The 16,223-nt window shown below is 33.1% G+C and overlaps 1 long non-coding RNA gene across 1 annotated transcript; it reads right to left on the bottom strand.

Moving 5' to 3' along the window:
* Positions 1-491: 491 nt before the first annotated feature.
* LOC129907913 (uncharacterized) lies at positions 492-850 on the bottom strand. Its single transcript, XR_008771199.1, has 2 exons — positions 769-850; positions 492-655 (listed from the first exon to the last, which is right to left on the bottom strand). It is a non-coding gene; the product is annotated as an uncharacterized LOC129907913 (long non-coding RNA).
* Between the last annotated feature and the right edge of the window lie 15,373 nt (positions 851-16,223).

Raw genomic sequence — 16,223 nt, 5'->3', positions numbered from 1 at the left:
TTTAAACCCAACTAAAATTCAGAATGGTGATTTAATATCTATTTTACAACTTGTTGAGCATTTCCTTTTCATAAAAGCAATATTGATATTTTAAATGATGAATGGAGGTCATTTCTCATTTATGATATTAGTCAAATAGAGCAAAGTTATTTGCCTAAATGAATACAAAAAATGTACTGGAAGAATTTCTTTTCAAAAATTTATCAGAGTACTTGCTGAATTTAGCTATTTTGCCGCACAGTAGAGCGGCAGCTGAAAGGAAATTTTCAGAAATGAATTTAATAAAACATAAGTTTTTTTGTATTTCCTAAATCTGCTTCGAAAATTTTGGATCTACTTCAGTTTTTTTCTGCATTTGCTTCGAAAAATTTGATCTGAAGTCCGAACCCTGGTAACAGTACAGAAGGAAACCAAAACAAAAAACCTTGTACATCACTTGAATAGAAAACATGCTAAAATGGATTTTAAGACCATACACATTTGATAACTACAAACTTACCGATAAGAAAATTGTGGTCTACATATTCCCTGAGTTGTTATCATTAGATGTTACGGTTAACAATGCAGAACTGTTGGGGCTAACTACTGTTATCATTTGAGGTTGTGTTTGTTGTTGTTGTTGCTGCTGATGATGTTGCTGTGGCGTCTGATGAATCTTCAAATATTTTTAAGTGAAAAAAAAATTAATACATCCCTATCAGAATTTTGAGATATATCCATTTACGGAGAGTTTTTGACAAAGCACTGTTAGAAACTGTAAATACATACCTGTATTGATATTTTAAAAGTATTCATAATTATTATAATTGTTTTTTAATTTAAGAAAACTCCAAATTGATCTTCTCCAATCGATAATAGTTTTTGATTTTTGAAAAACAGTTTAAATATCAGCTACTATTTTTTATTAGTTCAGAAAAATATTATATGGCCAGAGACTATAATTAACTTTTCATTTACATACTCCCTATGTTCCTTTTTTAATTTTACCAGCCGACCAACCAAACTTTTTCAGATTTTTCAATCGATCGATAAACGGTACCTACAACGCTACAAGAGAACCGTTTTTCTTAATCCTGACTTTCTCGTGTGCTACTCAACGGATTTCGATGAAATTTTTCACACAAAAAGCTTTTCCTAATTTGAATATTATTGCATAACAAAACTTTCAATTTTTCGCAATTTCCACTTTGCCTACGAGCTTTGGATGACAAACACATAGGTTTTCGAGCACCAAAATTGGATGAAGCGGTCTATCTATCACAAATCCAAGGGATTTAATAGCATCGTTCTGTTGCCAATGTGCGACGCAAACTACAGATTCACTTATGTTGGTACATATAGGAAATAGGATGCAATGGGAGAATAACTGATTTTGGATGTTAAATCAGGGCGATTTGAGAATAGTTTTACACAAGAAGATAAATATTTTCCTCAAAAAAAAAAAAAAAAAAAAAATGGAAACAACCGGAAATTACCGTACACCATTATCAGAGACCATGCGTTTTGCCTTTTTGCCAAATACTTTCCTTGTAGAGGAGAACTTTCATGGCAAAAGTAGATGTAGAAGAAGATATTACTCCATATTAGGACTTACCTCTACACACATTAACTAAAAACTAACTATTGCAAATAAAAAAATTTCAATGCTAAATGCATTAAATATTTAAAACATTTTGTCTATTTAGCCTTACTTAGGGTTTCCAGAACATCTCTTTTAAAGAGTACTTGTTCTGTTTTTCAACTTTGATGTTTATACAGACTTTTATTTTATAAAGTTCTCGATACTGAGTTTTTTCTAATGATCATACCTTCTCTTTTTATACCATGCATCGACTCCACTCACGATTCACGACAAATAGATACTGAGTGGTTGCAAGGTTTGAGTTGAAGTTAAGTTTTTTTTAAAAACCAAATATAAAATATAAATAATATTCAAAAAAAAAGAGACTTGTGAAGTTATTTGAAAGATTTACAATAACTGAGTAAATTTTTTTTTTTATCGTTTTAAAAGTAGGTAATTCCTGTTTGATCAGCTTATCCTGTGTCCTACTAGATTCAAAAAAGACGCTATTTTGGAAAAAAGTCATTCAACCGTTTTCATATGTTTTTACACAGAAAAATAAACAGAATTTATCTTGAAAAAAAAAGTTTTTATCAACAAAAACAAAATTAGAAACTTAAAAAAATTGTCATCATTTTAGGAACTTAAAATTAACTTATATCTACTTTTACAGTCATTCCAGGACTTTTTTAAAAACCATTTTTTCGTTTATATAAATATTATATATATTTTTTTTTTAACATATGGTCTTTTTTGTACTAACAGCTTTTTAAATAAATTAAATATTAATAAATAAATCACATTTAATTTCTTTGTCTTTTTTACTTGCGATATAGGTACTATATATAGGGTTGCCATGCGTCCGGGTTTTCCCGGACATGTACTCTTTTTTGGCTGTGTGGGGGACGTCCGGGATAGTTTCTAGCAATTGTCCGGGATTGTACTCTTTTGAAGCCTTTAAAAATCTCACTTTTTGTATGCTACTCTTAATTCATTCCTTATTCAAAAAACGAATCGAGTTCATTAAAAGCGAGGCGTTTTTATTTTGGTCTATTATCTGCTCAATTCTTTTTTGTGTTCTGTTCCAATATAATCAAAACTCAAAAATGTGCATATGAGGTACTGGTTAGTGAATTCTCTGACCAACAAAAATTTATTTTAATAATTTATTTAAATTTTATTATTTATTACAGTAGGTACCTTATTGTAAGACTCAACACTCAAGGTGCAAAATTTTAAACGATTAAGAAAAATACATATAAGGCCGCTTAAGTAAGTTGCTAAGTCAAAAAGACCATTTCTTAACTTAAATAGTAACTCACTAAAAATTCTATTAGCATTTAACTAAGGGCCAATTTTTCAATAGTCAGTTAAAAAATTCATTTAGTACTTATTCCTAAGGATAGAGAAAAAATCAATTCTTCAACAAGCAGATATAGCTTATTCCTTAGAATAAAACTATCTGCTTCTTTCAGAGACGAATAAAAATTATCCTAAGGAATAACCTCAACAAAAATATTGTGTCAGTTGGCAAAGCTGTTTTGAAAGAATTTTGTAAAAAATACAGTGGAACACAAGAAAACAAAAACAATCATGAATAAAAATGACGTTGAATTTTAAATATTTTTGAATTTGACCATTTTTTTTTTTTGTTATTCTGTAGAATAAATTATTCTTGATTGAAAAATTCAATGTTTTTATCTGATTGTTTATGAGCCTAATAACTTTATTCGTCGAACAGTTAACTGACTGTTTATTAGAAGATTGAAAAATTGGCTCTTAATCGTTTAAAACTTTGAGCAATTGGATTTTAATGGAATTTAAATTTTTTTTTACTGTAACTATGTACATTCCAACTTTTGTAATATTAGCTAAAATTTTGAACCTTTATTTTTTTTGTGAAAAAAATAAGAAAAAAATGCTACGGGAACAAGGGTTAAAAATGTGATTTTTAGTTAAATTTTGAAAAGATTGTTCCGCTTTTTTTTGTTTTTATAAAACTATGCATTCCTTTTGTCCTAGATTTGTACTCTTTTTTGTGTCCTTATTTGTCCGGGAAAGTCCGGGATTTTACATCTCGATTACTAGTTTCGTCAAAATATATCTGGCAACCCTAACTATATATCAAGTTATGCATTCGTACAAAAAAAAAAAGTTGAGATAACATTTTTCCATGACATTACGATGGTAGACAATGCCAAAAAAGTGGGTCCCGGAAGTCCGTCTGTCTGTCTGTCTGTCAGTCTGTCTGTCAGTCTGTCTGTATAAGGAGCTACAGCCTAAACGGATGGACCGATTAATGTCAAACTTGGTATGTAGCGTTATTCTGCGACTCTCCAGAGGGGTTTTTGGAATTAATTTTTTTTGACCAAAAATAACGGTACTTGTCATATACCGATTTTAGTAAAATTGAAATATCTCGAAAACGGCTCTAACGATTTTGTTTAAAAAATTCAAATGTTAGTTTAAAGCTAAGGTCTATCTTTCAATGAAAAAATTTTTTTTTGAAAATCATTATTAACGGTACCTGCCATAGAATCGTTTTTTCCAAATCCGATTATCTCCGAAACTGCTTATTCGATTTCAACGAAACTTTTTGTGGAGAAGCATTTATATAATTTAAATATAAGCCAAAAATAAAATTTTGAAAAAAATAATTTTTGGATTTTTAAAAAAATTTTGAAAATTTTTATTTTTATAATATCACTGGTTGGTAATCAATTTGGTAAATAGGTTTAATGAAGTAAACGTGTTTTCGCATGTTTATCTCTTCACCCTTTTTGTAAGATTATGCTTTATTAAGGTAAGCTTCGAAAATACTCTTTCAGCCAAAGCGCTGTTGTGTGGTAAAGTCAAAATGTTAGCTTCAAATGCGTATAATAAGAAAATTGGTCATCGCCTTAACAGTTTTTCAGAGAACCTTTTTTATGCCAAAACTGTTCCAGGTCATTGATTTCAAAAATTTATTTATAATATGGAACGGATTAAAATAAATTTTTGTATTTTGTTCGACCTTAAAACCCAAATTTTTGAAAGCTTGCGATAAACAGGTAGTTTTTTGTTTGTTATACTAGTTTCTGCCTCCATACCGTAATAAATATCTTAGATTTATATTTAAATAATTCTCATAAGATCGAGCTTCATTAAAAAAATTTTAAGAATAACACTAAATGCCACTCTATTTTCTTATATATTGGGACCTCAGGTAATCAGAAATCACATATGTAAAAAAATTCGAGATATGATTTTTTGAAACTTTTTTTCGTAGTTTCCCAGCTTATATTTTTTTTTTGGAAAGGAGCAATTGGAACAAATAAGGTGTCTAGTGTCTAGGAAGCTAGGAACACCCAAAGGAAACTACCAACGCGAAAAAGAAACATGGTGGTGGAGCGATGAAGTTAAAGCAGTGATATCAAGGAAAAAGACCGCTTTCCAAGCTTGGTCCAAATGCCCGCCTCATAATAGAGATGAAAAAGCACGACTCGAAATGGACTACAAACGCTACAAGAAAGAAGCAAAGAAGAAATGCGCACAGCATAAAGAAGAGAATACGTATCGCGAGCTTGGGGAAATATCCGATCCAGCTGCTGACTCACGAAACTGCGACAACTATAGTTGTATACCGATCGATTAAGCTGATGTCAAATACCGAAAAATAATACGGCTGTCTGATGACCAGTGAGGGATGAGGGTTTGTCTCGGGTAAATCAACCACAGATGCCATACAGGGTTTAAGAATCCGAATGGAAAAACACCGTAATTCCTCAAGGGATTTGCATATTGTGTTGGTTGATTTCTAAAAGGCATTCGATAGACAACCACGAGATCTGATATGTGTGTCCCTGAAACAGCGAGAGGTTCCGGAAATCTACGTGCGGATGTTCAAGGGCATGTACGAGGAAGTAAAAACGAAGGTAAAATGCCCCGCAGGAGTCACCAAAGAGTTCCCAATCAAAGTCGGTGTGCACCAGGGAAGCGCCCCGAGTCCTTTGCTCTTTATTACAGTCCTTGACTTTCTGCTTGAAGGAAAAGTGACGGACCCGAAAGTGAATCAGTTATTCTTTGCTGATGATGGAGCCATCATAAATGAAGATCCAACATCCTTGCAACGAGCACTTGATGTGTGGTTGGATGTTCTGGAGGGAAGTGGGTACCGAATAAGTGCGAAAAAGACAGAATATCTCTGCTGTCCATTTTCTGACCCAGACGGCCCTATTTCGGACATTTACATAATAAGGACATAATGAAGAAGAAAGAAGAAGAAGTCTAGTGTTCAGAGATACCCAAAGGAGATGGGAAACTTTCGTACGTTTTACCCCCCAAAACCCATTTGTTTATTTCGTGTTGTTGTAATCTCTTTTGTATTCGTGAATAAATGTGAAAAACACACATAGTGTAGCCACGGTGTTTTTACGCACACCTAAGCAAAAATGTACGATTTTTCACGCATACTTAGCCAAAAATGTATATTTTTTTACGCATACTTATCCAAAAATGTCTAAAGCAGCTTGTAGGCAAACCCGTATGACGTCAGAAGTTTCTCATCTCTTTTGGGTATCTCTACTAGTGTTTATAGATCCGTAAGAAACTCCTATTGAAATGCAAGTTAATTTTTTCTATTAAAAATGAAGAGTTGTTTGTGTAAGTTAACTCCACATTTGTTGAAATATTTTTGTTGGTCAAGCATTACCTCTATATGGGTTCGAGGTCACCGGATATCAAATGCATTGCACAAGCCACGAGTGCAATGACCAACAGCAACATAATTCTGCCATACGTTGCAGTCTGGACTGTGTGAAGTAAAAACAACAGAGTCATCAAAATATAAATTGAAAGAAGGTTTCGCTTAGGCTTTATCCATTAAGTTAGTTTAGTTAGAAATTGTAACTCGTAGACGTAAGAAATATTATGAGAAAATAAAATAAAAATTATTTTTTTAAGTAAAATAAGTTTAAAATAGTTTAATTGGCGCCCAACACGGTTTTTTCGAACTAATGCAGTAAGTCGACCTTAATAAGCTCGCCGCGAGTGAATAGCCGAATAAAACAAACAAAACAAAGGAACGCAGTCAATCGATCGAGAGACGAGAACACGAGGGAGTGTGAAAGAGTTGCCCGAGTAGCCTAGGCAAAAGAGAAACCCAACCTTTCACCAGCGTGGGATGTTCCGAGTTATAGTACTGTAAGAACTTAAATTTAAGAAGTGAATTAAAATTCATTAGTCAATTAAGAAATTTAAGAAAATTTTATAAATTTAAGAAATTTTTTCATTGCATTATTTCAATTTCAAATCAAAAAGTGAATTAAAATTTTTTTTTTTAACTAAATTCTTTAAATTTAAGAAATTTCTCATTACTTAATTTAATTTTTAATCCAAAATCTTTATTAATTTTACTACCAAAATTGGTAAATCAAAGCATTCTAAAGCTAAACAAATCATGTATCCCCTTCCTAACACTGAAAATCCAAATCCAACCGATAATACAAATCCCCCTGACCTTAGCGGCATCCAGCTGCAATTTCCAAATCTTAATATGCCCCCTCCAAGTGGAAGTGCAACCGTAAATAACAGTAATAGAGTTATTGCCACAGCAGAGCTCGAAAATCTGGTTACAAATATAGTTTCAAGAGTGTGTAAGGAACAGTGCAAAGACATAGTTCAAACAATTATAAATCCTCATGCCAACTTTTACAAGGGTATAGAGCAAACTATTGATGCTCAATTTTCCGGGAATCTAAATGATCTCGACAAAGTACCTGATGTGGTACGAACACTAAGGGAATTCTCAGGAAACCCTGGGGAATATAGTTCTTGGAGAAAAAGTGTTGAGAGGATTCTCAACATTTATAACAATCTTAAAGGCTCACCAAAATACTTTGGCATTCTTAATACTATAAGAAACAAAATTGTAGGTAATGCTGATGCAGTTTTAGAATCATACAACACACCGTTAAACTGGGAATGTATTTCCAAATGTCTCACTACTCACTATGCTGACAAACGAGACCTTGGTACACTCGAGTACCAAATGACTACTCTTACACAGAGTCATAACACTGTTGAGCAATACTATCAGATGGTATATCAACACTTATCACTGATACTTAACAAGATATCAAGCATGAATATTTCCACAGATGCAATGCATCTGCTAACGGAAACCTATCGAGACAAAGCTCTTGATACGTTTATAAGAGGTCTTAGAGGCGATCTACCTAGACTATTAGGTATTAGAGAACCTGTAGATCTCCCACAAGCGCTATATTTATGTCAAAAGCTTGAAAACCAAAACTTTCGATCACAACATGCTAATATTCCTAACAAAAAACCAATCCCAGAATTACCATCCCGCAGACCAGCCCCTGCTACACAACAACAACAATTTTTCCCACATTTAGCACATATTCCACAATACCCTCCACAACGGTCCCATTATCCACAAAATTCCCAATATCCTCAATACCCCCAACAATTTCAACAACGTTACCAATACCCACAACAAAACGTTTTTCAACCACAAAAACAATATGTCCCACCTAGACCGACCGCTCCAAAACCTTTTCCAAGACCAGTGCCAATGGAGATCGACCATAGCATGCGCTCAAGAGCAGTAAACTATATGAATAGACCAAAACCCCACAACCCATTATTCGGTAAGAGACTAAATGAACAAAATATTTCATCCCCATCCTTACAAGCACATCCACCTAAAGCCCAAAGAAATTTTCATGTTTCAACAACACCAGTAACTTCTTATCACTATCCTGAATCAGTAAACAATCCAGATTTCGAACAAGGTACCGACCAAATTAACATGGTTTCAAATAATGTCTATCCTGACCAACCTGACATCAACTCTTATAATTCTCTCCTCAATTCTATGAATGAAATTGAAATTGGAGACGAATCACTAGAAGAGTATATTGCAAACCAAAACAACTACGATGAACAACTTAATGATTATGCAGATATTCATTTTTTAGGCTAACAAGCTCGTCTTTACCATACTTCGAATGTAAGACGAGCGATGGTAAAATTCTAAAATTTTTAGTTGACACAGGGTCAAATAAAAACTACATTCAGCCAAGCTTAGTAAATAACCCAATTCCCAATATCCAAAACTTTTTTGCAAATTCTGTTGGCGGCAAAGTCGAAATTACCCAACACACTATAATAAATCTATTCGGCATTAATAATATTCAAATAAAATTCTTTATACTCCCCACACTAAAATCCTTCCACGGAATTTTAGGCAATGACAGTCTTAAAGATTTGTCAGCTGTCATTTTTACAGAAAAGAATTATATGCTTATAAAAGGTAAACTTAAAATCAGACTCAAACAACAAATTTCCGAAGCAATAAACTCTGTCACAATTAGAGACAGCCACATGTCACAAAAACAAAAATTAGAACTTCATAAACTTACAGAAACATATTCAAATTTATTTGCCGAACCTGATGAAAAATTAACTTTTACTACGACAGTTAAAGGTAGAATTAGGACAGAGGATGATGAACCAGTCTATACAAGATCCTACCCATATCCAATGTCATTAAAAGATGAGGTTGAGAAACAAATTAACCAACTTCTAAAAGATGGTATTATTAGACCTTCACGGTCCCCGTATAATGCACCAATATGGGTCGTACCCAAAAAAGATGATGCATCTGGAGAAAGGAAATATCGATTAGTTATCGATTACAGAAAACTAAATGCTATTACTATTCCTGATCGCTATCCGATCCCCGAAATAAACGAAGTTTTATCCCAGCTTGGACAGAACAAAATTTTCTCAGTACTAGATCTCAAAAGTGGTTTTCACCAGATACAACTTCACGAAAATGATATAGAGAAGACAGCTTTCTCAGTCAGCAATGGAAAGTACGAATTCGTTCGACTTCCATTTGGGTTGAAAAATGCACCATCAATTTTTCAACGAGCTCTAGATGACATTCTACGAGAACATATAGGCAAGATATGTTTTGTCTATATAGATGACATAGTTGTCTTTAGCAAAGATGAAGAATCCCATTTCGTTAATTTAGCAAAAATTTTCGAAACTCTTCAAAATGCTAATTTGAAAGTTCAAATGGACAAATGTGAATTCCTTAAAGACAGCGTAGAGTTCCTAGGATTCATCATATCTTCAGAAGGAATCAAGACAAACCCCAAGAAAGTGGAAGCAATTGCTAATTTCCCACGTCCTATAACGCTTAAACACTTAAAATCTTTCCTAGGCCTATCAGGGTTTTATCGAAGGTTCATTAAGGACTACGCAAAACTTGCGAAACCCCTGACAGCCCTTTTAAGAGGGGAAGATGGACGAGTGTCCAAACAAGCTTCCAGCAAAAAAATTATACACCTCGACAATGAAGCCCTTGAAGCGTTCCAGAAAATAAAAAATTCCCTTATCTCAGAAGATGTAATCCTTACATTTCCTGACTTTAAAAAAGAGTTCCATCTTACAACGGATGCTTCTAACTACGCTATAGGCGCAGTACTAGAACAAGAAGGTAGACCTATAACGTTTATCTCTCGAGTTCTTTCGCCATCCGAAGAAAATTTAGCAACCAACGAAAAAGAGATGTTGGCCATCATATGGGCACTTGATTCTCTTAGAAATTACCTTTACGGTTCAGCAATTGTTACAATTTACACCGACCATCAACCACTGACTTACGCTCTAAGCAATAAAAATAACAACCAAAAGCTTAAACGTTGGAAGAACATACTTGAAGAATACAAACACAAAATAAAATATAAACCTGGTAGAACCAACGTTGTAGCTGACGCTCTATCTAGACCACCAGTAGACAGCAATGTTAACACATTGACTATTACTCAACACAGTGATGAGAGTTCTAGTCAGAACCTCATTCAATTCGCAGATGAACCTGTAAATGTCTTCAAAAATCAGATCATCCTATCAGAAGGTACTCAAGCTTCTTACAAATTTGAAATTATATTTCCAACATACCACCGACACACAATAATAGAACCAGAATTTTCTAACGAAAAAATAATTGAAATCCTAAAACGCTACCTTAATCCATCTGTCATCAATGGCTTACAGACAAGTGAAAGAATCTTAGGCCAAATTCAAGAAATTTATCCTATTCATTTCAAACAATATAGAACTAGATTTGCTAGAAAAATTGTCACAGACTTAGTAGATGAAGAACAACAAGAATCTGAAATAATCAAAGAACATAACCGTGCACATAGAAATAGTAAAGAAAATAAATTACAGATCTTGAGCAAATTTTATTTTCCTCAAATGCGTCGTAAAGTCGAAAAGATAACAAAAAACTGTATAACATGCAAAGAACATAAATACGACAGACACCCTTCCAAACCCATGATCCAAGCAACCCCCATACCTACATACCCTGGACAAATATTACACATAGATATCTATTTTACAAACAAACGAGTTATCCTGACAGCTATTGATAAGTTTTCAAAATATGCTTTAGTAAGAATCCTAAAATCAAGATCCGCTGAGGACATAAAACAACCTCTAAGAGAATTAATACTATCCTTTGGAGTTCCACAAAGTATTGTCGTAGATAACGAAAAATCCTTAAACTCGAATTCGGTTCTTTTCATGGTAGAAAACTTTTTCAATATAAACGTTTTTAAAACACCTCCATATACGAGTACAGCAAACGGACAAATAGAACGTTTCCACTCTACACTTTCCGAAGTAATTCGATGCTTGAAATCTCAAAACCCACACTTTACATTTTCAGAACTTCTTGACAAATCAATATTTGAATATAATAATTCCATACACTCGACTACAGGCAAAAAACCCATTGACATATTTTTCGCAAGAGATCTAGCAAATAATCCGGAACAACTTGAAAAAGAAAGAGAAAGAACAACACAGAAAATTAAAGAAAAACAAGACTCCGACTTAGAATACCATAACAAAAAGAAAACCGTTGTTAGAGACTTTTCCATTGGAGAAATTATTTACGTAAAAGTCAACAAGAGATTAGGAAATAAACTATCTCCCAAGTATAGAAAAGAAATAGTAAAAGAAAATAAGAACTCAACTGTCGTTACAAAATCAGGAAAAACCATACACAAAAGTTTAATTAAAAATTAATTTCCTCTCCTTCCCTTTAGGTTTTTGGTATACCTCTGTACCACAAATGCCAGCGTCAAAATCCTTGACTATACGAACTCCCAACTCATAGCCATCAACTCGGGAAATGTGAAAGTTCAAACAGGGAACTTCAAACTGATACATGTCATAGACATGGATCTTTATAGAAGAAGCCTGAGTGCTATCCAGAAAAAAATACAAGAATTTTCCAACGTTCCAAATTCTAACATTCCTATGTTCCCATTCTTATCCTACGAAATACAACAAATACAAACTCACCTCAACCGCCTTTCCCCTAATCCTCGAAACAAGCGATCTATAGAACTAATTGGTTCAGCATTCAAATGGATCGCAGGAACCCCTGACAAACATGATTTCCAAATAATAAATGAAAAAATAAACAATGTACTTTCAAATAATAATCAACAAAGAATAATTAATAATTTACTTTTAGTTAAAATAAACGAAATAAGTAACGCAACAAACGAAATAATAAGAAAATCAGACATAGATATTAAGCATGAACTATTCTTAAACTTGAAATTTAAATTAGATATGTTAAGAGAAGAAATTATTAATATTGAGTACGCCATGCAATGGGCAAAAACTGGTGTAATAAACACCTATATTTTATCTAATTCTGAAATACAATCAATCGAACAAATTATAAATGAAGAAAATATGCCTTACAACAATGTAATAGAAGCAGTTGAATTTGCCGATGTAAAAATAGCCTCAAATAATACATTATTGTTATACATTTTAAGCCTACCTATTACTAGCCCAGAAACATGTAACAAATTATTAATTAAACCAGTTAAAAGACAAAGAAACATAATAAAATTAAATTATAAAGAAATATTACAATGTAAAAAAATTATGTACGGCATAACAAATCAATGTAAAACTTATGATAAACTTTCAATTTGTAAACAGAATTCTATTATAGATATAAGTGAAGATAATTGTATAAGCCATTTACTATCAAGCGAAAAACCTTCATGCAACTACGTAAACAATCAACACGTCCCTTCAATAGAAGAAATCACACCCGGAATCATCTTACTTAATCAGTTCGATAGCACTATTGAAGTCAATGAGAAAGAAATTCCACTCAATGGAACTTACATAATTCATTTTAGTAACGCAACCATCCGAGTAGGACGGTATAAGTTCTCAGCATCTGAAAAGACGGATCATAACCCCCTGCCCGCATTACTCCAACCATCTGCCAATAAGCCACATATCGAAGAACTTTTATCACTAGAAATGATAAGAGAAATAGAAGCAAACAACACCCTATACATCAAGAAATTAGAGATAGCGAGCCAAAGAAAAACCATCTTCATGTTGTTATTATCAACGTTAGCAACCTTAGCAGCGATGTTCGCCTTTTTCAAAATAATACGATCAACAGCAACATCATGTAAGATCTGCAAAAGAGAAGATCCACAAGATGAAATCATATCAGTACCAAAACCAGCTGAAAGAACGAAAACAATAGTAATTGGAATTGAAGACATTGCAAACCACCTAAGGTCATCGAACGAGGACGTTCGAATTTAAGGGTGGAGGAGTTAACTCCACATTTGTTGAAATATTTTTGTTGGTCAAGCATTACCTCTATATGGGTTCGAGGTCACCGGATATCAAATGCATTGCACAAGCCACGAGTGCAATGACCAACAGCAACATAATTCTGCCATACGTTGCAGTCTGGACTGTGTGAAGTAAAAACAACAGAGTCATCAAAATATAAATTGAAAGAAGGTTTCGCTTAGGCTTTATCCATTAAGTTAGTTTAGTTAGAAATTGTAACTCGTAGACGTAAGAAATATTATGAGAAAATAAAATAAAAATTATTTTTTTAAGTAAAATAAGTTTAAAATAGTTTAATTTGTACGGGTCGAATTGTACTCAAAAAACAAAAATATATATAGCCAAGACAAAAATTTGATTTGTACCTACTTATTATGTACAGCATTTCCAAGAAATAAAGACCTTTTTGAAAATAATGTATGGACAAATACCAGAGCTATGCCTGTTTAAGTGAAGAAAAGATATTGTAATTTTTCCTCATTTTGAGTGATAAAGTTTTAAAAGTTCTTGTTTTGAAAGTAGGTATGTTGTCATAATCTTAAGTTACCCACCCTGCATTGTTCGAAAAGTGGCCATTTAATTTCACCTGATGTTATATTTTGATTACATAACAGGTCGAATCTAAAAAATTGGACCTTATGCAAGCCAAATTTTTACTTCGGTAGTCCTCGAGTAAATGACATACATTCATTTTTAATTATTCAGTGGACGGTCGATTACCTCAGGTAGAATATTATGAGAGCCAACAGTTTGAAAAGAAGAATTAAGATTTTTATAACTAAATGATCTTGAGATTTAATAAAACTGATACTATACTTAAGCTAAGTAGACTTGTCCCTTTCAGTTGGATTCCTTACAGGTTACTCATTACTCATTAGGAACCCACATGAGCAGAATGTTAATTTTCTCATCTGACTAGTGTAGAAGGTGTCAATACGAAAAAGTGGAAGAGGGCTCAATCGCTTCGTCTAAGAATGTCCCAGCTCAGTTAGAACCACAAAAACAGCTCTCGGAGAATACTTTTCTCGTCCTTGTTATTAAAGCACCTCATACCTAGAATTTCACCAAACCCTTTAGTTTTTCATTCATATCATTCACAAACAACTCCTGGGGAGCACAATTGATCCAATGATATGAATCGGCTTGTCGGCACGCCGCCGCTGGACCATCTAACCTAAACATATGTCTATGTGGGCACTCCAGACTGCACTCATTATCAACCCAACCCAACTTGAACTCATTTTGTCCCATAAAATGCAAATCACCATACAGAAAAGATGCGTTTTTGAAATGAATAAGCGAAAAATCTTCAGCTTTATCATATGAGCGGCTATGCGAATAATAAATATAGTTTCGAACTTCTTCGCTGTATTATCTTAAATATAAACCCTTTTTCTTTCTCCAATGAACGACACATGAATTATGTACAGCACATTTTGCGCAAATTGAGGTAAGAACGATATCAATTTGGAGTGGGGTGTGTTTTTTCCTTTCTACTGTGCTTGCATGGGTTATATTATATACTCATCATTCATTTATGCAAGTGAATATAGGCACAAGCAAAAAATTACTATCAAGAAAAACACAATAGTCATTAAAGTAGGTAGGATTTTTGTTGTCTCTTGATCAAGTAAAAAGGCATAAATTGTAATTTCTATTTTAATTATTTTTGAAAAGGCCAATCTACCTAATTCAATTAAACTGTGAACGATTTATTACAACTTGCATCCTGTTAAATATAATAGAAAATTCAGTTGTTCTTTGATAAACTCTTCACTGGAAGCAATTTTATTTCCATTTTAATCCAATTGGAATAGCAAAAGAGTGATTTTGCCTGAAGCTGTATTACAAGTCCCTTACGATTTTCGTAGTAATTATCTCGAATTCTGTGGTTAACCACTTAATAATTATTACAAAGCTTTGATATTATCTGAAGTGAATTTTCATATATCCCCAAGGTAAGAGCGGGTCACAATGACACAATATCGATTTATTTCTCCCAACTTGTCTGTCTCCAAATCTTAACGTTTGAAACTGTCCACCTGTATTAGGAGTACGAGAATGAATGAAAAACCAAAAGTGTATCCATCAAATTCGTTTAAGCTAAATAAAAGGTTTAATAATTTTTCATATTTTTGGTTTATCCTTAAAATATTTATAACGGAGAAAAAATGACAAAAAAAATATAATAAAAATAAACGATAACACACCCTCGGGCATCAGAAACACGTTAAGTCTACATGTTCAAGGCAAAAGGCAGGTAAAGAATAAGTTATGCTGATTCACGTCAGGGAACTTTCAACTGTATTCCACCCCTCTTTTTGAAACGATGTTGCCAAATTAATATATGCCTTTATACTCGTAGCAAACAATCGTTAGACTGAAGGTCGAGTATAGAATGTCGCACAAGGGTATGTGGTGCCGCAGGACATTTACTCGTACGGGGAAAGTCTGTTCTTATTTTATCGTCCTGATGCGAAATAAAATTTGAATCCTCAATTTTGACAACAAATTAAGGTTTAACTTGAACTGAATTACAAAGGGATCGGAATTAGATTTTATCGTTAAGAGTATTTGAGATAACCTCATATTGGAATTGAATATATTTTTTAGAAGCCACCTAAACCTTCGTATGCTTTTGTACATACATTAGATTGTCAAGTTGGTTTAATGGAGAAATCAATAACCACCACTTGGGTATAAAAAGTTGGAAGGTCTGGAAATATAATGTAGGTTTATATAGAATCGCTTTTGGCGACCAATTTAAATCAAAAATATAGTCCATGTACCATGTCCTTTAAATTTGAAGCATTTTACTGACCTTTTTTAAAAGCATAAAATTGAACTGACATTTATATGGAATTTGTTTTACAATGGGTTTCTGATAGCTTTTATTATTTTTGATACTGGACACTTGTTGTTTGGCCAATAAATTAGTTTCCCACTG

The sequence above is a fragment of the Episyrphus balteatus genome, chromosome 1, assembly GCF_945859705.1.
Source record: "Episyrphus balteatus chromosome 1, idEpiBalt1.1, whole genome shotgun sequence".
Lineage (NCBI taxonomy): Eukaryota > Metazoa > Arthropoda > Insecta > Diptera > Syrphidae > Episyrphus > Episyrphus balteatus.
This window is presented reverse-complemented; position numbering and strand designations above follow the sequence as displayed.